General features: G+C 40.0%; 1 pseudogene; it reads left to right on the top strand.

Moving 5' to 3' along the window:
- LOC119540478 overlaps window positions 1-24743 on the top strand; it is a 256014-nt pseudogene that overhangs the window by 163924 nt on the left and 67347 nt on the right.

Genomic DNA, 24743 nt, shown 5'->3' with positions numbered 1-24743 from the left:
TAAAATGGTTGAACAAAATATAAAAAGGAGAAGATTTAAGACAGATAAAAATTATAACAAATTCAAATGTCAAGTCCATAAATGTCATTGTCTATAAATAAAGGTTCATTGGAACACAGCCGCAGGCTGCTCTGCAGCTACAATGGCAGAACTGAACAATTGCAGCAAAAAGTCTGCAAAGCCTGTAGGTTACCGTCTGGCCTTTTACAGACAAACTTTTCAGACCCCCGATTTAGCATGCTCCTGTCTGAAATTCCTCGGAAGGGAGGAACTTTAGTGGTCAAAATTTCAACCTTTTTCCAACTTCAGTCCATTTGCTAAATCTCCAGGACATTTTCATGTTCATATTTTTAGTTACCAAACAACTTCTGAGGAAGAAACAACTTCCTAATTTCTGACTGCACTTTTTTGCAGAAACATGTGGAATTCATTCAAAGTACATGAGAGCTGTCTACCCAACCAAAACCTTCCCAAATCATTACACTATTGTCACGGTAAGTGCTCAGTGCAGCGGCAAGACCATGGCCCCCGGCAGGCCACTGCCCACGCCTACCACGCCCAGGCGGGACCCTGCCGGACCCCAGACCCCAATTCATGACCACGTGGCCACGGCTTGTGCTTTCTCGGGTGGGCAGCAGCATCCCAGCATGCAGCCCACCCAGTGGAGCGAGTTCCCAGCATCAGGCCAGTTCAGCCTCTCGGATGTGACAAATCCTATTCTCCCCCAGCCTTTGCACAGCCCTCATTGATCTGAGGGTCTGCTGGGAACTGGTGGGCTCGAGGCCAGGCCAGCCACTGTGATGTAGGAAATTTCTCTCCTTCCTAGTCATTTCATTATAGTTAACCCAATGAAGGCTTCTGTTTCATAATAAATTCATATACGACTACATCTCTTCAGGTAAGAAACAAATTAAGTGAATTCTTCTCAATGGATGAGAAGGTGAAGTTGTTTTCAAACACCAGTCTTCATCACTCAGATTTTTAAATATATGGAATGATTGAAACGAGCTTAAAGGAAAATTAAGTTATTAAGATTCACAGATTTCGAACACATCCTGCAGAGTCCTCTGCCTCAGCCTTTATCTTCAAAGGGGATTGTCTCTTTACTGCTTTGCTCTTTACTCTTTTATTACTATGGAAAATAGCTATAACTTATTTAAATTTTATTCCTTAAGTATTATTTTACATTCACAAATATAACTGAACATTTATATATGTGTGTGTGTATATATATATATACATATATATAAAGAGGAAATTATAACCTGTAATATTCTTTGAAACTACCTATATAGCTACTTGTTAAATTGTACCTTGAAAGTTATCACCTTCCTGTATATATGTATATAGACAGAATATATATTACAATATATAATATGTATCACAATAAGGAAATAACTGAAATGTGGAACTGTAACTCATAACATTCTTTGAAATTTGCTTTCTAACTACTTGTTAAATTGTATCTTGAAAGTTATCACTGTTCTGTATATATGTGAAATTTCACAACAAAAATGTATTAAAAAAGGAAATATGTATAAGTAGTATTAAATTCCTTTATATATATGTGTGTGTATTTGTATGTGTGTGTATACACACATGTATAAATGTTCTGAAATAAGCCACCCTAAATTCCATCTAAAGGTAGTTACAACTACATGGGATATAATAGTTTCTTAAAGAAAATGTGTGGAATGATTGAATGAATATGTGTGATTGGATTGAAGGATTGATTGAATGTATGTATGTATATGTCTGTGTGTCTGTGTGTCTGTATATATGTACGTACAGATGGAGGAAAGACAGGTGGTTGGATGGTCATTGGGCAGACCCCCTTCTGAAGTGCTGGTAACACACTTTAATCCCAATGTGTATTTGAGACTTAAAAGCATCTACTATGTAAATTCTTACTGTTATTATCAATGTAACCTGGGGTTTATCATTATTGTAATATGGAACCTTAACCAGAGTTTCTAGACCCACAGAGATACTTTAACACCATGAACACAAACCGTCATGCCCTATATAATGTATTTACTGCTGTAAACCATGGCAGAACTAAAATCAAACTGCAAACCAAGGGAAATTTGTTTAGCTCAGACTGTATTACAAGGAAAGGAAATAATATTTATAACATTTATTTACAGTCATTTGTAGTTGAATTATGTTGCAACCATGGTATTCATAAAGTCCTTTTTTTATTTTTTTGGAATATGTGTGTGTGTTTATAAATACACATATATTAAAACACACACACATTAGTATTATTTGGGTTCAGATCCAGGGGTTTTACCTTGAAAGACATATGACAAACTTCCTAGATATGAATTATACATAATATGACAATTTAAATATCTATTTTACCAATTGTTCTAGTTTGCTAATGGTGCCAGAATGCAAAACACCAGCAATGGATTGGCTTTTATAAAAGGGGGTTTATTTGGTTACACAGTTACAGTCTCAAGGCCATAAACTGTCCGAGGTAAGGCATCAACAATTGGGTACCTTCACTGGAGGGTGGCCAATGGTATCTGGAAAACCTCTGTTAGCTGGAAAGTCATGTGGCTGGTGTCTGCTCCAAGTTCTGGTTTCAAAATGGCTTTCTCCCAGGATGTTCCTCTCTAGGCTGCAGCTCCTCCTCAAAAATGTCACTCTCAGTTGCTCTTGGGGCATTTGTCCTCTCTTAGCTTCTCCAGAGCAAAAATCTGCTTTCAAAGGCCATCTCCAAAATGTCTCTGTAAACTGCAGTTCCTCACTTAGCTCCTGTGCATTCTTCAAAGTGTCCCTCCTGGCTGTACCAAACTTGCTCCTTCTGTCTGAGCTTATTTAGTGCTCCAGTAATTTAATTCAGACCCACCCTGAATGGGTGGGGAAACACCTCCGTGGAAATTATACAACCAGAGGCCTTGTCCACAGTTGATTGAATAACATATCCATGGAACTGCCCAAAGGATTCCAAAATCTAATCAACACTAATACGTCTGCCCAAACAAGATTGCATGAAAGATAATGGCATTTTGGGGGACATAATACATTCAAACTGGCATAGTGTCTGTCTTATTTCACTCAATATAATGCCCTCAAGTTTTCTTCATCAACCCATTTCTTTTAAGATGGTTTTGTTCTCACACTATACATTCTGTCCTCAGTAAACAATCACTGGTTCCCCATATAGTCATGTATTTATATATTGAGCACTGTATTAATTAGGGTTCTCTAGGGAAACAGAATCAGGGAGAGGTGTCTATGACTACAAAATTTATAAAAGTGACTCTCACAACTGTGGGTATGCATGAGTCCAAATTCTGTAGAGCAGTCAGCAAACTGTCAACTCCAAGGAAGATGTCCGATGAACTCCTCAGGAAACGAACCAGCAACTTTGTTGAACTCCTCAGGAAATGAACTGGGATCTTCGATGAATGTGTTTGATGAACTCCTCAGGAAACGAACCGGCAACTTCAATGAACTCCTCAGGAAATGCTTCACTGGGCAGCCGAAGGAGAAGTGAAGGTCCTCCATCTGTCTCTCTTATAAGTCTTCAACTGATTAATTGGATTAAATCCAGCCAATTGCATTCTCTCATTGTGGAAGACACGCCCTTCAGTGAGTCATCAGTCACAGGTGCAGTCAATTGACTGATGATTTAATAAACCAGCCTGTTCGTTTATTAACCAGCCACAAATGTCCTCATAGCAATTGTTAGGCCAGTGTTTGCTTGACCAGACAGCTGGGTACTATCACCTGGCCAAGTTGACCATGAACTTAACCATCACACCAATATAGATTTTATCTTCTTTTTTTGGAAATTATCATTTTAGGGTTTGTATCAAGAGTCACACGGCATCACTGACAACAATATGTATGATGTGACCCTCAACAAGTATTTCTCACTCTCTTCAAAGGAGAAAAATAATCTGGCCTGGTGGAAAGGGCAACCGGTATGTATCATTCTCCATGTGGCACCCAGGATACCCTCCACCTCCCACGGTGACAGGGGAGACGCCTTTTCTCTCCACTGGGAGTTTTATATTATCTGCCTTGTTTCTAAGGGATGGGGTTAATATTTATAAATATTAATTATAGTTTGAATCATAAAACTTATGGTTGTTCACTCAAATAGCCTTATAGTGAATGCTGGATATTGTGTTATAAATGTATCAATTTGAAAGTTACTCAGAGAAGTTATCTGTTAATTTTTCCTCATTCTTTTTCAATCGTTTATAAGTGAAAGAGGAACTATACAATTTAACAATTTGAAAAAGATGATTTTTCTTACTATTTTCCTGTTTTTTTCCTAGACTGATTCCTGAAAATTGTTTTTTACACTGTGACAAACACAAATTTTAAATAATTTAAATAAATTTTAATAAATCAAATAAAGTTTACAATATTTAATGTTGTTTAGTTTCTAATAAGTTCCTCCATTTCAACCTAAATCCATTATTCTATTGACTTTCTCTAAACGGAAATACTACTCTCTTCTTACAGATCTGGCTGACAGCCATGAACCAAGGTTTAAAAGTTGGAACCTTCTTCTGGCCGGGATCAGAAATGGTTGTCAGTGGCTCCTTTCCTTCCATGTATATGATATTCAGTAGGTAACTGAGACCCTTTCAGCTATGACCTAACCTTGGCAGGAATGATTAGGAATATTTGTGTGTATCTTAATCTTGATGGCAATTCTTTTCCTTGTTTGTTTGAGCCAAAACTCTTGAGGTCGTCATTATTCCTCTCTGTCATGTCCATCATCAAGTCTGTCAATAAATGCTTTGGGCTCAGTCACCTTACATGCAGCATCTGAGAGCTGGTAACTGCCTCCAGCGTTACCACTCTGGCTTGAGCTGCCATCATCTCCTGCCTGTATTACTGCAACCATCTCTTGAATGGTCTCTCTGCCTCTATCTGTTCTTAACCCACCAGCTAGAAAGATTTCTTCAAAAGGCAAGTCCAGTGTGACATATTTTTGCACCAAACCTTCAATGGTTCCCTGTTACATTCAGAGTCCAAGACTATAAGGCCCGATGTGGTATGGTCCCCACTGTCCCCTATCCTTCAGATCTCCTCTCCCTCTACTTTCCCATGTGCTCTGCTGATCTCACCATACTGGCCTCCTCTCTGGGCCCCAGACTCACCAGGCTTGCTTCTCCTTTCCCCTCTGCCTGTGACACTCTCCGTGTATCTGCTCAGCCAACTGCCTCACCTCCTCCAGGTCTTTGTTCAAAAATCACCTTCTCAACGATGTCTCACCCAGTCACACTAAGACTTAAAACCACCCCACCCTGGTTTCTCAATGCCCTTATTCTGCTCCAATTTTTCCTGTGTGTCCATAGCATGTATCACCTTTGAACACAGCATACATTTATTTATTAATTTGATGTTTGTTTATTGCTTGTCTTCTCTGCTAGAGTGTAATCTCCACAACGGCAGACAAATTTGTTTTCTTCACTGATAGACTAGGATTTCAATGAGTAAAGAAATAGGACCTCAATATATATAAATGAATGCAATGAGTAAAAATGACAAAAAAAACTATTGCTGACAGGGCGGCGCAGGAATGAAACACGAACACAAAATATAAAGTTCTGGGAGCAGGGGACTCAGAGCCTTGAAGACAAAGAGTCTCTCCACTTGCTTCACATCATATTTATTAGCTTCATCTTATCACAGAAAATAGGCGAGTTAGTAACAGGCCAGAGAAGGCAGGATAAAGAGGTTAGTAAGATAGGGAAGTCAGGGACAGGCTGCGCTTCTTGGAGCAACAATGCGGGTGCTGCCCTGGACAGTGTTCCGTCCGGGCAGGATTTGATGTTCTGCATCCCCGAGCACGTCAAGGATGCACTCCCAGACCTGGCTATTTTCCCACATATCCCCCTTTTTATCTTAGCCATTGGCCAGGTGTCTGTTTGCTACTTGGGCTCCGATCTGAGCTGGGCATGGGAAACAAAGTAGCCATGGGGGCAGGAGACCTCCCTTAAAAGGGGTGAGGGTTTAGACCCCTGTGAAGCTGGGGGGGTGAGGTTCTGTGCCCCACCTCTGTTGGCCCCCAAGTTTTCTCCTGATGGCCCCTCTGCGACTGTGCCTGTCTTAGGTTGTTCCTTCCCTGAGGAATCTTACCTGTCTTTGGCTAACCAGCCATCCTCTGGGGCCATGCAGGGTGATGTAAGGGAGGAGCAATGCCCCCCCAAGAGGGTCAGTTCTGTCTCCTTGACAGCCTATGCCCCCATGGCCTCCACGCCCAGCAATGGTTTGGACCCAGGCAGCCAAAACAAAAAGAGGGAAAACTGAGTGAACTGTTTTCTCTTGCATTGCCAATGTTTATATCTTGTTGCATAATTGAAGGAACAATTTAGGTGCAGGACAATAGTAGAACATTGTTGTCATGGTTCCAAGACACATATCTTTATGAGGTATACCTGCACAGCTTTCCATGCAGGCATGTGGCTTAGCTTTCCAAGCCACTACCTTAGATATGATCTAAGTAACATGGAAGACTAGGTTTCCCATATGTCCCCCTCTTTTGCCTCTTCAATGCTGACAAGATGGACCAAGCAGCTTCTTTCTGCTTTAGGTCTGAGAGGGTTTTTCTTGTGCATCTAAGGACTAAACAAAGACACAACAAGATTAATAAGATTATGAAAATGCTACCTAGGAACCCACCACCGAGGGATTTAACCCATACCATAGGATTTAACCGTTTGAGGCCATCAGCAATGCCTTGCATAGTTTCTGATTTTGAAAGGATATTGAAGTTTACACTTTGTATATCATCCACAATTTCTTACAATTTTAAAATGCCTAGTGTAAGATTATTATAATGTCCAAGTAGATGTTTTTTAACTTTATTCCAATTAAAAAGTGTGTGATTATATTCATGGGGAGTGACACAAAATGTTGACGTATTCTAGTCACATTTTAACTTAAATTGATACCACAAGTTTACCACCTCCTCTCCTAAAAGGAGAATGGCATTTTCTAAGTCCACAAGGCAGGCATTAACCTCCTTATCAATTTGCTACTGCTCGCCCCAAGCTTTGCTTGCACTCTTATGCCATTCTTGAACAAATTCTGTGGTTTGAATAGATTGATGTAATGCTGTCCCTGCGACAGCGGCTGTTGTTGTAATAGCTATTAAACCAATAAGAAAAGCTATTAATGATTCAAGAAATCTTTTTGTTCTTTTGTATACTTTTTTTAAAATTTGCAGTAACATATGCATAACAGGTGACGATTCCCAAGGTCTGTGCTGTGAAACAGGGAGCCATAGACCTTTTCATCGTCTGAGAATTAGGATAGTAATATTAGCAGAATCTATAGTATTATTTAGACACGTATATAATGAACAACTTCTATTTTCTATACAACTAACTTCTTTAGTAGTAGTATTAATGGTTAGGTTTCCTATCCAAAACACATAAGGATCTCTAACACAGGCTTGTATTCCAAAAGTATCTATCTTTGTAAATTTTAGAGTATAATTAGTCTTATCCGTATAATTTCCATCCCATCGGGAGATGTTATGTAAACTAATGGGGAGCCTCCAAAGTGTATCTTGAATGTAGGAATTATTTAAAGTAGGTCTGGGTGGGGACCAGCCAATGCTGTGCCAAATGATAGGATATTTAGCCTGGGTTTGAATACTAACAGAGTGGTTATAGTTATGGATCTTCCACCTCAACTTCTTGTGATTAGAGCAATTTGTGTTGGTACAATTCTGAACTGCATACCCCTTAGGGGACCAGTCAGTTATAATTCCATAGGAACCATTCTGCACCAACACTCCATAGTTGCTCTACAATCATCCCAATGTACCCTTTGCATTTTTGGCAACCAATATCGTGGTATGTGACGAAAAGACCGTTGGAGAACTTGATCAGTAATAGTAATATTTTCATTATAGGCAAAACTATATCCAGATATTAAAAATAAGGATGACTTTAAAATATTATTTTGTTTGGGTATGATCGATAACCATGCCTGCCAGGTTAAGGTTAAACACCATTCACCTTGACCTACACACAAAGGTAAATGCATGAAAGCCAATGATTGAGAATAATTTTTTCCTTCATCCTCAGGAAACTGGGGAAGTCTTTCATCAATTGGAGGAAGCAACCAAGTACCATTGCTAAAATATACGGTGGGAGAGGGATGATCCCACTCTACAGGTTGTAGCAACGGGGGATTAGAAATGTAAGCCCAATAGGTATAATTTCTAGAATGAGCACATGCTGGAGATATACTCACAGCAAAGGCAATAAGAGCCAACACTGCTGCCATCAGGTTAGGACCTGTCATAGGCAACTGAGCTTGTTGGACTTGTTTTTCAGCATCCTGCCACAATTTCTTTATCTGCTGCATCATTGGTGGCTTGACGTCCCACAGCCATTTCCTTTTCTTTCTGGAGTCATGGTACGGCTTCAGTCGTCAGGCCAGGACCCAAATTGGTGCACTTCCGTCACCTGGGGAAACACAAGCATAACCTCGTCCCCATGTTAACAAGGTTCCCATTGTCCATTCATTAGTTAATACATCTCTCCACCATATAGGAGGTGCTTTGTGAAAGTAATGTTTCAGTGTTGTCTTTTCTGCTGGGAAATGATGTTCTGCTGCAGTTCCATCCAGCTTTTCATAAAAATTAAGAAAATTAAAAGTAAAGAGGGGTTTGGACAAGCACTCATGGGGAGAGCCTTCACCTCCCCCTTTTTGTTTAGTTAACATGGATTTTAAAGTATGGTAAGCACGCTTAACAATAGTTTGACCCTGAGGGTTATACGGAATACCGGTGGTGTGATGAATTGCCAAGCAGCCATGAAAGCTGCAAATTTAGTGGAGGAATAGGTGGGGCCATTGTCAGTTTTGAGAGCTCGGGGAAGCCCCATGGAAGCAAAACATACAAATAAATGAGCATGAACATGACGAGAAGTTTTACCAGTTTGAGCAGTAGCCCAAAGAAAACCAGAATAGGTGTCAATGCAAACATGGACAGAAATGGATTTTACAGAGGAATTTGGCAAAAACAACCATTCTACAAGCTTATTGTTTTGCAAAAGTAACCCCGTAGGGGATCTTGGAGTGGAAAAAATAAGTGAAGACGATGGTTTCTGAGGATCAACAGGAGACACCTGGGCTTGCTGAATTTTTGCTTCTACTAATTATAATTCTTTTCCCACAGCAGGAGTTAAAGACCTTGGGTTAGTTAATTTAGAGTCTCCACAGAGTAAAGAAAACAAATTTGTCAATTCATAGTTTGCTATACCCACTTTAGGGTGAAGCCAATTAATATGTCCTAATAACTTTTGCAGATCATTTAAAGTGGTAACAGCATCTCTTCGAAGCTGTACCTTTTGGGTATGGATTGTTAACTGATTAATAGTGGAACCTAAATACTGCACTGGCAGGACACGTTGTACTTTGTCAGGAGCAATATATAAACCTGCAATTTGTAAAGCATTTTGAATAGCAGTGAACAAGGCTTCTACTTCAGCTTCTTGAGGTGCAGCGCACAAGATATCATCCGTATAATGAATGACATAAGTTTTGGGAAACTGCAAGTAGACTGGCTGTAGAGCTCGGTCTACGTAGTACTGACAGATTGTAGGGCTATTTAACATGCCCTGAGGTAAAACTTGCCACTGATACCATTTAGAAGTTTTATTATTAATAGACAAAATAGTAAATGCAAATTTTTCTTTATCTTGATTTGCTAAAGGGATAGAGAAAAAACAATCTTTAATATTAATAACTACTAAAGCCCAATTTTCAGGGATCATACTAGGATTTGGAAGGCCAGGTTGTAAAGGTCTCATAGGCTGAATGACAGCATTGACACTCCGTAGGTTAGTTAACATTTTCCATTTCCCTTTAGCCTCAATTCTATTGCAAGCTTTTAAACAACGCCGAACTTGTTCAATGGCCTGATTATGATAAACAGATTGATTTTCAATGGTAGAATAAATAACAGTTTTCATTAATTGCTCAATTGATATGTTTACATTATTTCATCGATTATCAGCAGCCTGTATTTCTGCAGGTTCCATTCACCAAGTCTTAAATTGCAAATACTCTCCTGAACTAAGAACTGTACGAGCTAGGGTGGTCCAATTAATAGGAATCAGCCGTGAGCCTTCAGCCAAACCTTGAAGAATGCCAAATGTAAAGGGAGAATGAAGCGCATAGGTTTGAATTGACTTTTTGAGCTCTTTAATAACCTCAAAAGGAACTGCCTTTTGGGCAAAGCTATAAATTCCATTATGATGATTAGCATTTTGGCCAGAAGTCACTTCCTCAGTAACCGTGACTGGGAAAGCAACAGGATAACTTATAGCCTCTAAATTTCGATGCCATTTCACCTCCGCAAGACCCTGCTGAATGCCTGATAAACAGGCTGGCTTGTTCAGGGAGCATCGCCAGGCACAGGAAGAGGAGGGGGGGAGGCGGAGGCCATTCCTCACAGCAAGGAGCTGTGGGAGGAGGTAAGTTAGAAAGGGAAAACTTCTTGCGCTTTTGAAAAGCAGTTTCATTTTCTGAAAGAGTATCAGGACCTGAATCATCCTCAAATTCCTTCCCCTCTTCCTCATTATCAGTTTTTAAAGGCTCAAGAACAGATTTAATTAAGGTCCAGGTAGAACAAATAGTAATAGGTAAGTTAACTCCTTGCAAATGTTTTTGTTTTAATTCCTTGCCTACCCGTTCCCAATCATGTAATTCCAGAGAGCTGAAAGTAGGGAACCAGGAACAATATTTTTCAATAACCTGCAATAATTCCAAAATCTGTGATTTCCCCACCTTAACGCTGCCGGCCCGCAGCAGCTGTTGCAGAAGGGAAATATATGGTACATATTTATTGTGTCCTTCAACATTACCCATTACCCTGCTCTTATGCTCGGGGTCGTTCTACAAGGAACGCACACAAACACGGCCGTTACCTCCCCCCGAGTCCCAGCGCCGCTGTACCTCTTTCGTTCAAGCAATTCTGTCAGGAACCGGGTCCGGTTCTTCGAGCCCCACGTTGGGCGCCAGTTATTGCTGACAGGGCGGTGCAGGAATGAAACACGGACACAAAATATAAAGTTCTGGGAGCAGGGGACTCAGAGCTTTGAAGACAAAGAGTCTCTCCGCTTGCTTCACATCATATTTATTAGCTTCATCTTATCACAGAAAATAGGGGAGTTAGTAACAGGCCGGAGAAGGCAGGATAAAGAAGTTAGTAAGATAGGGAAGTCAGGGACAGGCTGCGCTTCTTGGAGCAACAATGCGGGTGCTGCCCTGGGCAGTGTTCCGTCCAGCAGGATTTGATGTTCTGCACCCCCGAGCACGTCAAGGATGCACTCCCAGCCCCGGCTATTTTCCCACAAAAAACAGACAAATGTACAATAATTAATGGATTTTTATGGAATTGTGGGAAAGATGAGGAGGAAAAGGATGACAAGAAAGCATTTACATGTAAGGAATAGTGCTGCAAGTGTATCTATATACAGGTATTGAAAACAGGAATTCCTGGGGTGAAATGCATCCTTTTCAGAATTTTGACCCTATGTGAATACAGAATGAATATCTGACAATATCAACTTGCATTTCAGAGAAGGCCAATAATAAGATTAATCATGATTTGAGTAATTTTAAAAAAATTATTTTTATGCATCTTTGCAGGAGTCTCCCATTTGAAGTGAGGATCTCTACATTACTTAAATGGCTGGACCTGCCCCAAACTGAAAGGTAATGTCTAGAGTCAGAGAAGTGGTAGCACAGTGGGATGTTTGTGGGTATAAAATGAGATTATTTCTATACTTGAAATGACCATTTGTAGAAAAATCCTAGAATTCCCTTCTAAGGGTCGCTTTTCAGGAATGATTCCTGACAGCAGTTGGCTTTTTGCTGTTGAGCACATGGTTGCCTGTACTGCACCACAGAGTTAAAGCCAGTGTCGGGGCACAGAGCAAATGTTAGAGAACCAGACACAGATGAGGGCAGAGCCGAGAGGGGATCTGAACTCGGTTCTGAACTCTGACTCCAGGAGCCACAGGGGCCACAACTTGGAGCAAAAACCATGGGGACAGGCTGCAGCCAGAGCATCCCGAAAGGGAGGACCCAGAAAACGTACCTCAGAAACCGGACAATGAAAGAAAAAACTGCACGTGTATGAATTCCAGAGGGCAGAACAAAGAATCAACAGGAAGTCAGAAACCAGCAAATACAAAGGGCTGGGCAAACCCAGAGGTCGTAACAGCAAGGACAAGACAGACTTTCACAAGCATCGAGCACACCCGGGAAGGTCTCACTTCCGGTTAGGAGACCCATCCCTCCTGGAGGCAATGGAGCCTCCTGGCCTGGAGGAAGCGGAGGCAGGGAGAAGAGCAGGCACGTGCCAGCAAGTTCTAGATCCGCGAAACTCGGATCCAACTCACAGGTTTATTGCAAATTGATAATGACTTCCTGTGTTTCAATTTTACCACCAGACCCAGTTTTTATTCCATCTATATGGAACAACCTGATTCTGCAGGACATGAAAGTGGGCCAGACAGTGCCAATGTAAGTTTTTTATTTTTTAAAGCAAATGTAAAATTAGATGTTTCATCTAACTTGTAGCACACAAAAGAAAATGGATTCTTTAATTTCCACTGAATGCAAATGTATTTGATATATACAATAGGAGATCAAAATACCTAGAAGTCTAACGGGTATCTGCCCTATTAGCCACATCTAGATTCATCTGATAAACATTTAGTGAGTGCTTACCTGTGTCACTGTCATCTCACATAATGAAAGCACCAGGGGTAGACACTGCACATGCCAATTCAATACCTTAAGGTGACCTTTGTTAAGTCAAGCCATGTGGTATATGCAGCTCCCTCGGACACACAGTTCCATTCAGCAGTTCCTCATAACTGGATTTAACATGCTTTTGCTGCAGCAAGAGGTCCCACACCCCTTGCCCATTATCACTGAAGTGGGCTCTCTGTCATTAAGTTTCTTTATTATAATTTCTGATATAAACTACAGAAAGAGAGTCCTTAAATTCTGCTCTAAAAAGCAGTCATTCTCTCTCTTAAAATCTGATGCCCATGTTGTCTTGGACAGAATGTAAAGCTGCACAGGCCCCCAGGAGTGTGGTGTTGCCTTACCCCACAGGAACTCACTTAACCATCGCCCAGCACCATGCATCTGCCCTTCATGGAAATGCCCTCTTCTTCCTCCCCATGAAACCAAAATCATCCCTAATGTAAGGCTCTGCTCGAGTCTCACCAGCCTCTTACATAGTCCAGAGCCACTCTGGACAGTATCAGGGAATTGAACACTTATTCAGGTTATCCTAAGGGCAGATTGTCACTATCTAGAAAAAAATACACCATTTCTTCTTTTCTGTTTTCATTATTATCTATAGTTGCTATGATAATTGTATGCATTGGTTTGCCGTGCACACCTGACTTTGTGTTTGGCATTGCATCTCTCTCTTCTGGTCACACCCTACACTGACATTCAGTGTCACAGTAGCCAGAGCAATAATAGAAGTTTTCAAACTTGAAAGTTTGCCTGATTACCTAATGATAGAATGATTGGTATGATAACAATTCTTTATAATTATATTAATTTCTTGAAGGTTGAAAACGTTTTTGTTTTATTACATGCCCATATGTTTTAATAATTATTTTATGGGTAAACTGGGATAGGACTGTTTACCTTAATATGATCATTTAAGAAATCGGGGCTTAGTGATAGCTTGAATTTCCCTCTTTGGTTTAGATTAGCATGGATTCCTTTCTTCCTTCATTAAACAGTTATTTATCAAATTCCTGCTATTTACCAACCCTGTGCTAAACGTTTGAGGTACATAGTCAATAAGACAGACAGTTTTTGCCCTCCTGGAGCTTATTGTCTAGTTGGTGGTAAAGAGGGTGCGGAAGAGACAACAATCATATGTTTCCAAGAAAAAGGTTTTTTTAAATTCAGTTTTATTGAGATATATTCACATACCATACAATCATCCACAGTGTACAATCATATAGTTGTGAATTCATCACTACAATCAATTTTTGAACATTTTCCTTACTCCAAAAATAAATAAATAAAAATCAGAATAAAAACAAAAGTAAAAAAAACATCCAAAGCATTCTATCCCTCAATCCCATCCTATTTTTTCATTTAGTTTTTGTCCCCATTTTTCTACTCATCTGTCCATACACTGGATAAAGAGAGTATGAGCCACAAGGTTTTCACATCACACAGTCATACCATGTAAACTACATAGTTATGCAATCATCTTCAAGAATCAAGGTCACTGGGTTACAGTTCAACAGTTTCAGGTATTTCTTTCTAGCTATTCCAGTACACTAAAAGCTAAAAAGGGATATCTATATAGTGCATAAGAATGCCCTCCAGAGTGACCTCTTGACTCCATTTGAAATCTCTTCACCACTGAAACTTCATTTTGATTCATTTCATTTCCCCTTTGTGGTCAAGAAGATTTTCTCAGTCCCATGACACCAGGTCCAGGCTCATCCCCAGGAGTCATGTCCTGCTTTGCCAGGGAGATTGACACCCCTGGGAGTCATGTCCCACATAGGGGGGAGGGCAGTGAGTTCACCTGCCAAGTGGGCTTCGAGAGAGAGAGAGAGAGAGAGGGCCACATCTGAGCAACAAAGCAGTTCTCTGGGGGAGACTCTTAGGCACAGTTATAAGTAAGCTTAGCCTCTCTTTTGCAGTAACAAGTTTCAAAAGGGCAAGTACCGAGATTGAGGGCTTGGTCTACTAAATTGGTAGTCCCCAATATTTGTGGGAATATTAGTAATAACCCAGGTGGGGAAGTTGAGCACTTCCAAATTTTACCCCAGTTTCTCAGGGGGGCCCTGCAAATACATTTTTATTCTCTGCCCAAATTACTTTGGGATGTATTGGAATTTCACACTAACCCTGAACATACTTACCAGATCTCACTTCCTATTTAATGTTCCATGTAATTACGCTATTTGAGTAAACTGACCATACAAGTTATATTATTTAGTGTGCTGTAGAAAATATAGATTTTGCACCAAATAAATATCTCATACCTTGTCTCACATGGAAGTTGAAGTTTTAAAACACAGTCAGTATTGTCCTTTACCCTTTAGTCTGATTTGCCTTAGTCCTAATCAGATCCACTTCATTCCTATCTCTAATTGAAGTCTGAACTCTTTTTCAGCTTTTTTAACAGTTGCTGTATGAGGTAATACTGACATTCATAGCTGCCAAGCTCTAGCTCTGAGTCTTAGGTGTCACACAGATGCCCAAAGTTCCAGAGAACCACCAGATTATACATAAACAACATCTCAGCATCTCAGATTACAACTGAGGAATAGATGTGGCTGCTGTAAGAGCTTACAATCTAGGGACCATTACAATAAGCGTTCCCCTGATAGGCTGTGCTCTAAGATTCAATTCTCAGAGTTTACACATTATAGTTAGTCTAAATTAGTCAGGCAGTATAATGTTTGTCTTTTCGTTTCTGGCTTATTTCACTCAAAATGCTGTCCTCAAGATCCATTCACCTGTTGCTTGTCTCATAGCTTCATTCCTTCTTGCAGCTATTCAATATTCTATTGTATGCATACACCACAGTTCACCATTCTGTTCATCAGTCAATGTACATTTGGCCGCCTTCATCCATTGCAAATCATGAATACTGCTGCCATAAACACCAGTATGCAAATGTCCCTTTGTGTTCCCCAAATAAGTTTTAAGTATAATTTTGAAAAGTGCTCCAAAGGAAACAATTAGGGTGCCCTGAGAGTTCTGTGCAGAGGAGCTAATCTAGTCTTGGGCAAAGTGAGAGTTGGAGCTTGTGCTGGTTTTTGTGTATTATGTCCCCCAGAAAAAACCATATTTGTTGGTGCAGTCTTGTGGGGGCAGACATATTGGTGTGGATTAGGTTGGAACCTATTGGTTTAGTTTTTCCATGGAGGTGTGGCCATGCCCATTCAGCATGGGCCTTGATTGGTTTACTGGAGCCTTATATAAGCTCAGACATAAGGAACTCACTGCAGTGGCTGAGACAGACATTTTGAAGATGGCCGTTGGAAGTTGATGCAGATATTTTGGAGAGTGCCATTTTGAAATGCAACCTGGGAGCAAGCAGATGCCAGCCACATGCCTTCCCAGCTAACAGAGGTTTTCCAGACACCATTGGCCATCCTCCAGTGAAGGTACTCATTTGTTGATGCATTACCTTGGACATTTTATGGCCTTAAAGACTGTAACTGTGTAACCAAATAAACCCCCTTTCATAAAAGCCAATCCGTTACTGGTGTTTTGCATTCTGGCATCATTAGCAAACTAGAACAGAGCTGGTTAGCAAAACTTCCTTCAAGGGACAAAAAGGAAACAATTTGCAGAAGTCTTGATCGAGGTAGGAGCTGGGCACATGAGAGTAACACATGCAATGAACAGGTGGGCAGTTCAATGGACAGGTGGATAGACAAATTGATAACACAATAATGATAGTGATAATGACAGCCTCTTCTTGCATGCTACTCTGTCTCGGGTACTGTTAAAGGGCTATGAGAGCATTATTTCCCACCAGGAGTACCAGGAGTCTTGTGGACCGGGCAAGAGGGCTAAGATAGAGGCCCAGAGAAGGAGGCAGGCACCAAATCATGCCATAAAATGGAAGCATTGGGGCCCGTTAATCAGGGAAGTGACATGATCAGATTTGTGTTTATTTAAAGATCATTTTTGTTGCTGTAAGGCGAATGTGTTAGAGGGAGCAAGGGAAAGTTTAGAGAGACAGGTTGGTTTTTGCAACAGTCCAGGAAAAATAGAATGATGGCTTGGTCTAGGGTAGTGGCAACCATCATGGATGGAAGAAGATACCCTGGAGATTCACTTAGGAGACAGAAGGGGCATGACTTGGTGTGAGGCTGGGGGTATCAAGCACGATTTCCAGATTTGTGTCACAGGCCATCAGGGAGAGGGTGGCTCCACTGACATTAATAGTATCACCAGAGGTGGAGATGTATGGGGGGAGACCATGTAGGCATTGAGGTGTCTGTGACGTATAAAGATGCCCTGAAGGCAACTGAATATTGATGTAGAGCTCAAGGGATCTGGTAGTTTGACAGCACATAGATGGTGCTTGAAACCGTGGAGGCTGAGATGTCCTAAGGAGAGTGAGAAGAGTGAAAACAGAAGAGAGATCAAGACTAAGCTTCATTTAAAACTCAGGGAGAAGAGGCTAAATAGATTAAGAAACTTGATGGCTTTTTGACTTTTTGATTATTATTGTTATTTTTAATCATATAGTTTAATTCAGAGTTAATATGATTGACAGTTTGAAGGTAAAAAGGTTTTTGTAATTTGTTTTGTCCCATTCACTAAATGAAAGCTGATTAACTCATTCTAGATTTTTCATTATCAAAATAATTCTTGCTGTTCTGTCCCTTTGAGACCTACTTTCAATGGTGTCTCATGGGCCTAGTATTGTGCCAGGCACTCCTGAGGGTGACCATGAGGCCTTTACTCCCAGAAACCATGTTGAAAAGGATGGATGAAGGATGAATTAATGTACAGCAGCGTTGATTTTTTTTTAAGAAACCTTAGACATCTTGACTTTTAATAGTGTTAAATTGGAAATAATATTGTGTCCAGGTAGAGAAGAGGTTGTTAAATAGAGATGAGGAAGGTGTTGGGATTTGGACCGGCAGAAATGGATGGGATTTGGAAAAGCAGGGAGGGTGGAGAAAGGGATTTGAGTATAGTGAAACCAGGAACTCATAATAACAAATTTGTTCCTACGAGTCCCTGGCACTGAAGTTGTGTAAGGCTTAGAATGTCCTTCCTGGTCATAACTAACTGTAAACAGTGGCCCATGATGTGCATCAGATACATTCAGCAGTTACATATTTATTTATTGTTTATTAAAAAATTTTCTAAATTAAAATATATTCACATACTTTGCAATTGTCCAAAGTGTAAAACAATTGTTCACAGTATTATCATATAGTTGCACATTCATCACTACAATCAATTTTTGAACATTTTCATTACTCCAAAAAATAAAAATAAGAAAAAAAAGAAAAGTGAAAAGAACACCCAAATCATCCCATACCCCTCCCCGCATAATATTCATTTACTTTTTGTCACCATTTTTGTACTCATTTGTCCATATACTTGGTAAAGGGAGTATGAGACATAAGGTTTTCACAATCACATGGTCACATCATATCAGCTATATATTTATACACTCACCTTCAAGAATCAGTGATACTGGAATGCAGTTCAACAGTTTCAGATATTTCCTTCTAACTATTCTAACTAAAAACTAAAAAGGGATATCTCTATAATGCATACGAGTTACCTCAAGAATGACCTCTCAACTCCATTTGAAATCTCTCAGCCACTGAAACTTTATTTTGTTACATTTCTCTTCCCTCTTTTGATCCAGAAGGCTTTCACAATCATACGATGCAGGGTCCAGGCTCATCCCCTGGAGTCACATCCCATGTTGCCATGGAGATTTACACCCGTGGAAGTCATGTCCCATGTAGGGAGAGTGCAGTGAGTTTACCTACAGAATCGTCTTAGAGAGAGAGGCCACATCTGAGCAACCGAATAGGTTCTCTGGGGGTGACTCTTATGCACAGTTATGAGTACGTTTAGCCTGTCTTTTGCAATAACAAGCTTCATAAGGTCAAGCCCCAAGATTGAGGTCTTGGCCCACCAAACTGGCAGTCCCCAATGCTTATGAGACCATCAGGAACTCCCCGGCTGGGGAAGTTTAATATTTTCACCTTTTTCTCCAGTCCTTCAAGGGGGCTTTGCAAATACTTTTTATTCTCTGCTCAAATTACTCTGAGTTGTATTGGGGCTTCATGCTATCCTGTACAAACCAACAAGATCTCACTCCCTAGTCAAGGTTCTATGCGATTATGGTATTTGAGTCAACTGACCATGTAAGTTAAATTATATAGTGTGCTATGGAAAATGTAGATTTTGTACCAAATAAACATCTCTTCCTTTGGTCCCACATAGAAGCCAAAGTTTTAAAACACATTTATAAATATCATCCTCTACCCTTTAGTCTGATCTACCCCAATCTCAACCAAGTCCATTTTGTTCGTATCTCCTATCAAAGTCTGATCTCCTTTTCAGCCTCTTTAACAGTTGATTCATGGGGCAATGCCAACACTCACAGCTGCCAAACTCTGGCTCCAAGTCCCAATTGCCACACAGACACCTGAATCTCCAGGGACTGACCACATATCACAAAAAGAGCTCAGAATCTCAAAATTTAGAAATAACTGTTACAACTCATGAATAGATACGACTGCTGTAAGAGCTTACAATCTAGGAAACTTTACATAAGCCTTCCCCTGATAACCCATGCTCCCAGATTCTATTCTCAGTGTTTGCACATTATTATTAGTCCATATTAGTGAGACACTATAATGTTTATGTTTTCATTTCTGGCTAATCCTCACAGTTCATTCACCTTACGACTTCATGCCTTCTTGCTGCTCCCTCATGTAAAAATATTCTTATATTTGTACATTTAATCACACTCATTGACCACTCTAGGTTTCACTAAATTATGCAGTCCCAGTCTTTACCTTCTATCTTTCCTCCTGGTGTCATACATGCCACTAACCTTCCTCTTTCAACCATGTTCACAGATATCTTTTTTCAGTGTACTTACAATAGTGTGCTACCATCACACAGTATTGTGCTATCCATTTCTTGAACTGCACAATCAATCCTCTAGAAATTCTACACTCCTTCAACATCAAATGCCCATATAGGGAAGAACTATATACCTATTACAAACTATATACTACAGTTAGTAGTATTTCAACATTTTTTCATAAACAGTAACAAACGTACTATATCAATACTAGGAGTCAACAATTGAGGGGGGTTGGTTAGGGATAGGGGAGGTTTAGAGTTTCCTTTTCTTTTTTCCTTTTTTCATCTTTCACTTTATTTCTTGTCTGGAGTAATGAAAAGTTTCTAAAAATTGAACAAAAATTAAGTGTGGTGATGGATGCACAGCTGTATGAGGGTACCCAGGAGCAAGTGATTGTACACTTTGGATCTTTGGATAATTGTATGGTATCTGAACAATCTCAATAAAAATGAAAAAAAAAAAAAAAAACATCAAATGCCCAATCTCTACCCTCTTTCTATATCCTGATATCTTCATTTCTACACTATTCTCCAAACCTCTCTCTCCTGTCTTTTCCTATTTGTCTGTAGCACTCCCTTTAGTATTTCTTGTAGAAGAGATTTCCTATTCACAAACTCTCTCAGTGTCTGTTTTTATGTAAATATTTTAAACTCACCTTCATTTTTGAAGGACAGTTTTGCCAGATATAGGATTCTTGGTTCGCAGTTCTTCTCTTTCAGTATCTTGAATATATAATACCACTGCCTTCTCACCTCCATGGTTGCTGCTGAGAGATCTGTACTTAGTCTTATCAAGCTTCTCTTGTATGTGATGGATTTCTTTTCTCTTGCTGCTTTCAGAATTCTCTCTTTGTCTTTGACATTTGAAAATCTGATTGGTAAGTGTCTTGGAGTAGATCTATTTGGATCATTTCTGTTTGGAGTACACTGTGCTTCTTGGACCTGTAATTTTATGTCTTTCATAAGAGTTGGAAAATATTCATTGATTATTTCCTCTGTTATTCTTTCTGCCTCTTTTCCCCTCTCTTCTCCTTCTGGGACACTTATAACATGTATATTTGTGCATTCCATGTTGTCTTTCAGTTCCCTGACACCCTGATCGTATTTTTCCATTCTTTTCCCTGTCTGTTCCTTTGTGTGCAGAATTTCAGATGTCCTGTCCTCCACTTCACTGATCCTTTCTTCTGCCTCTCCAAGTCTGATGTTATATGTCTCCATTGTGTTTTTCATCTCTTCTATTGTGCCTTTCATTCCCATAAGTTCTGTCATTTGTTTTTTCAAGTTTTCAAGTTCTTCTTTATGCTCACCCAGTGTCTTCTTTATATCCTTCATCTCTTTTGTCACATTCTCTCTCAACTCGTTGATTTGATTTAAAAGATTTGTTTGAACATCTATAATTAGTTGTTTCCACTTCTGAATCTCAGTTGAGGTGTTAGTTTGTTCCTTTGGCTGGGCCATATCTTCCCATTTCCTGGTGTGGCTCGTGATCTTTTGCTGTCTAGGCATCTGTTTTTCTTGACTGGTTTATTCTGGATGCAATTTTCTCTTTTGCCTAGGGTTTTCTTGTTGGTTGTCCTTGATCTCTTTTCTTTGTTTCTCTCCCTGGCCAGTTGTCAGATTGTCTCTGCCCCCAAGTCTTCCCCCCAAAATCAAGTGCCCACCGTGACCTGCCACAGGGATGAGAGGTAGGCACTGGGTACCCCAGCAATTTCACTGTGTTTGGTAATACAAATGTGCTGGCTTCCAGTGGTGCTACATGTCCCACCAGTTAGCAAGTCCTTGGTTTGTTTTGGATCCCTGCTTTAACCATTGGGTCTTCCCTATTTCTCAGCCAAAACAGGGCTGTGTTTCCATACAGGGCATGTAGACCAGCTCCTGTGCTTCTAAGAAGGGGTCTGAAGCATCTTTTAAAAAGTATTTTACTTCCCTTGTACTTTCTAAACTGTCCAGAAGTTGGTGCTATTCGGTAACCTAGTTGTCCTCAGAGGCTGCTTTACCTCTGAGCACAGGCTGTCTGACCCAGCAGGGCTGAAACTGTGGGATTCCTACATCATCATTTTGCCAGCCAAACTCTGGCTTGATGAGGGTCTCCACCTGTGGCAAAGTACTCCCTTAACCAACTCAGCACTCCAGCTGTCTGCAAGCCAAGGAAACAGCTACCAGCTGCTGCTTCCCTCAAGGGTGGGGAAGGGCTTTCAAACCCAGGGCTGGAAACAGTATCTGTCCATGGTTTCCTCAGTCTCTTTGTCCCTCACAGATCTGAGTCTTGAAATGTCCTCCCCTGTCCACCAGGTCTTCAAACACTGAGGGTATTTTTCACTGCTGTGAGAGATTTTAAAATCTGTGTCCCTGGTGAGAGGGGTCCTGTCTGCTGATTCTATGCCTCAGAGACTGAGTGAGGGGGAGGGTAGAGGACCAATTGTTCTGAGATGGAAGATTCCTACCTGATATTTCTTCTCTTTCTTCAATTCAGCATTTGCGAAGTCTTTCTCAAGTCTGTATCCTCCTCCAGAGTTTCAGAAACTTCAGACTTTCTTTTTTCATTGAATCTCTAGAGAGAAGTTTTCAATAGCTGTTTACATTGTCATGTTGATAATTTCACTCCAGCAGTTATTTATTAATGACAAAAAGTATTGTATCTTAGATGGAATAACAATGGGGAAGAAAAATTCAATTCACAAAAGTGACTTGAAATTAAGAACAGATTTCCTTAAAGGTTGAAAATATTCAGGAACAAAGTGGCAGAATTTTAGAACACTGAAGTTCCCACTTCTGGGTAAGCATGTGGAGGTTAAGTCAGGGAAGCCTCTGCCTTTTCAAAAGCAGATTCTAGCAATGCTGTATAACGCTTCCTGCTAGTTGCATCCTCTTTGATCTTGAACTTGATTTTACTGAAAGGGACTTCTGTATCCCGAGAACAATTGTTCATTGAGTGGTTTATCAGTTCATTCATTATGCCAGGATTTTACTGATTCCATAGTGTCCACCCAGGAAAATGAACGGTCATGATTCCAGGTGAAAGGAGCAAGGTTTCTGAAAAGGGTAAACTTGGTTTGACCCAAACCCACAAACACTGCTATCAAGGAGTGTGCACTTTTTGAAAGAGTTTGTGCATAGGATTTGTGGGATGAGTCAGGTTCACCCTCCCATCCCTGGAGGAGCTCAAGCTTTCCTAGGGAGGCAGGCACACACAGAAAGGTGACTTCAAAATGGCAGTGATTCCAAAAGTAGCACTTCAGCCAGGGTGCAGAAGAGCACATAGTAGCAGGGGCTCCTAGCAGGCTAGGGAGGAGTTGAAGTGACTATGTAATTTGCTGTTCAAGTAGTCACTTTTGAGAGTGAAAGGGCATATAATTATGTCATGAGGATGGGTTTAGACCATAACTCTTACTGGCAAACCATAGTGTATGAGCACCCAAGGAATGGGGGTCAGGAAGACATCTGAGAGTTGATGCTGGACTTAGCAGTGGGTGGCGCATGGTCTGAGTTCAAGTCCCTGCTCAGTCCCTTTATTAACTGGGGGACTATGAGCATGTTACTTAATTTCTTTAAATGTCAAGTTTCCTGGTCTTCACACATGGAATTCCCAATAGTACCAACCATGAAAATTTGCTGTGACGATTTTATGAGATAATACACTAAAGCTTTTGATAGTTCCCGGCATGTAAAAATACTTCTTTCTCAAGAAAGACAAAAAAGCAGTAATCAGGATGGTTACTGTGAGAAAAACATTTTTTCCCAATCCATTTCTATTACTGTTTATTATGCACTGAAAAAAAAATAATTAAAAGTTATGTCAGTGATACTCACTTAAACCTTGAGTCAGTTCAGTATGGTAATTGATAATAAAATGTAGGAAAATTTAAAAACACAGAAGAGTGTAAATAATAAAATAAAAAATGAACTTTGATTCCACTATTCTGAGACAACCACTTTTAATAATACTTTGATACAATTCCTTTCAGTTTTTAGTGCATCTGTGTTAAATATATTTAAAAACAAAATCAGGTTCATGCAATATGTATGGGTGTTTATACAGTTTGATTTTCACCTTTTTATGTTTAACATTGTATTGTGTACATTTTCCTATGGCACACTTCTTTTAAAAATTAAGTCTGATGGCTGTGGAGTTTGATTTCTTAAAGATGTGCCATAATTTATATTTCCTTTTATTTAATTTATAAGTAAACAATGTGGTGAATATCCTTATATAAATCTCTGTTCATACTCTGTGTACTTAGGGAAATGCCCAGAAGTAGAATTATTAGGTTACAGGTTGGGCACATTTTTAACTCTCTAGCAACGCATTGTCACGTGATCCTACAGACAGTACGTCACAGTTTATGCTCCCAGAGAAGGGCTGGGGGCTCCCCCTCCCCCACATTGGGCAGGATCATGAAAAGCTTTGTAGGGGAATAGTTTTGATGAGGTTGGAGATTTGTGTATTTATTGGCCAGTAGTCTACCTTCCTTTATAGGGAACATGGGTGATTTTTTGCTTCTAAGTATTCAGGGAACTGGTATTTGGTAAATGTGGTGGTGCAATGTCCTATTTAACACGTGCATAAGGAATAGGACATTGCAGCCCTGTTTGAAACCTGTGATTTGAGTGAAGGAAGTGGGTTTCATTTTTACTCAATTGGATAAAGGCTTGATTAGTTAAAACTTAATTCATGAAAACCTTCTTAATGCTGATTTTTTCTTAGGTTGTTCAAGGCTTACGGTTGGTAGATTGTGCTTTTCGGATGCTAATGGAAGGACTCAAGCAGTGGAACTTACACAATTGTGTCAACATAGTTCTTTAGGCTGATCATGGTATGATTTTTTAAATTCTATTTTATCACTGATTACATTTTATCACTTAAGAAAGCATACAAAAATAATAGTACTATTGTGAAATCTGTTCTTTCAGACCTAGAAGCCCTTGAATAAGCAACGAATGAAAATAGGCTATGATGAAAATAGGTCTATAAATTACTAGTTTGATTATTCTAACTTTCCTTTTGAAAATCCACCATTTACTTTAATTCTGTAAAAATGGAATTAATCACACTTTACAGGGATGTGATAGGTTTGTTAATCATAGGAAGGAATGTG

This window comes from Choloepus didactylus, chromosome 7 (genome assembly GCF_015220235.1).
Source record: "Choloepus didactylus isolate mChoDid1 chromosome 7, mChoDid1.pri, whole genome shotgun sequence".
Taxonomy (NCBI): domain Eukaryota; kingdom Metazoa; phylum Chordata; class Mammalia; order Pilosa; family Megalonychidae; genus Choloepus; species Choloepus didactylus.
The sequence above is the reverse complement of the archived record's forward strand: the minus strand, read 5'-3'. Positions and strand labels throughout refer to the sequence as shown.